The sequence below is a fragment of the Neophocaena asiaeorientalis genome, unplaced genomic scaffold (assembly GCF_003031525.2).
Source record: "Neophocaena asiaeorientalis asiaeorientalis breed wild unplaced genomic scaffold, Neophocaena_asiaeorientalis_V1.1 scaffold158, whole genome shotgun sequence".
Lineage (NCBI taxonomy): Eukaryota > Metazoa > Chordata > Mammalia > Artiodactyla > Phocoenidae > Neophocaena > Neophocaena asiaeorientalis.
In genome coordinates this window covers 2,956,066-2,957,493 of record NW_020174917.1, presented here as the reverse complement: position 1 = coordinate 2,957,493, position 1,428 = coordinate 2,956,066, and the positions used below count along the sequence as shown (strand labels likewise).

The 1,428-nt window shown below is 31.4% G+C and overlaps 1 non-coding gene across 1 annotated transcript; it reads left to right on the top strand.

The window, feature by feature from the left end:
• Positions 1–915: 915 nt before the first annotated feature.
• On the top strand, positions 916–1,021 carry LOC112410055 (U6 spliceosomal RNA). Its single transcript, XR_003005316.1, has one exon. It is a non-coding gene; the product is annotated as a U6 spliceosomal RNA (small nuclear RNA).
• Positions 1,022–1,428: the final 407 nt, after the last annotated feature.

The window sequence follows — 1,428 nt, the reverse complement described above, 5'->3', positions numbered from 1 at the left end:
TTAATAGTACAAGAATTGAAAATAAATACAGCTTTATTCACAGATGAAATAATTGTGGATGCACCAAATCAACCATGTCTGCAAATAAATTATCAAAGTTAAGTAAATTTAGTAATGTGTTTGAATGCAAACTCAATACACTAAAATCAATATATAATTGCAATATGCAAAATAAATTTTATTTATATAAAATGGAATGAAATATAAAAGAAATAAAATATAACAATAAAATTAAAAGACAAATAGCTAAGAATTAATCAAAATATTTGTAAGAAATCTATATCGTTGAGTAAAATTGAAGAGGAGGTTAGCAAATGGAGAGATATACTCTTGAACTGGAGGACTTCAAATGGTTAAAATATACATTTTCCTAAATTGATCTACAATAAATTCAATGTAAACCCAGTGAAAACTGCAGAAGTTTTTTTTTTCTTTTTTGAGTAAATAGACAAGTTGATTCTAAAATGTGTATAAAAATTCAAAGAACCAAAACAATAAAGATATTTAAAGATGAACAAAGAAGGATACTTACTGTACTAGACATAAGTTGTTATAAGATGGCACTAGTGAAGAACTCTGTTTTATTTCCTAAAGTATAGGCAAGGAGACTCATGGATCAAAATGGCAAGTTCAGAAAGAAACCCATTTCATTTAATACAAAGGTAATATTGCAGTGCCGAGGAAAGATTACTTTAAATGGTGCTGGGTCATATAATAATATGAAATATATGAAATTGACATCTACCTCATACTATGCATACAAATTATTATTACTTTGCTGTTGTTACTGTATGTCTAAATGTGAAAGATAAGCCAATAAATCTTCCAGATTAGAGAATATCTTCATAAACTTAGAAAAGAAAAAAGTTCTTAACCAAAACTTTACAAGTTGTAAACATTAAGAATAAGATTGCTGTGCTTGCTTCGGCAGCGCATATACTAAAATTGGAACGATACAGAGAAGATTAGCATGGCCCTGTGCAAGGATGACATGCAAATTCGTGAAACGTTCCATATTTTTACGAAGTGAGAGAGTGGCATAGACATATATACACTACCAAATGTACAATAGATAGCTAGTGGGAAGCAGTCGCGTAGCACAGGGAGACCAGCTCAGTGCTTTGTTTCCACCTAGAGGGGTGGGATGGGGAGGGTGGGAGGGAGAAGCAAGTGGAAGGGGATATGGGGATATATGTATATGTATAGCTGATTCACTTTGTTATACAGCAGAAACTAGCACACCATTGTAGAGCAATTATACTCCAGTAAAGATGTTTAAAAAAAAGATAGCTAATTGATTACATTTGAAAGAAAAACTTCTTTTCATTAAAAGACAGAAATGAATGAAAAAGCAAAGAGGGGAGAAGCTAATTGCCACAAATATAACTGAGGTGCTTCTATTCAGAATAGAGCATGACTTCATACAGA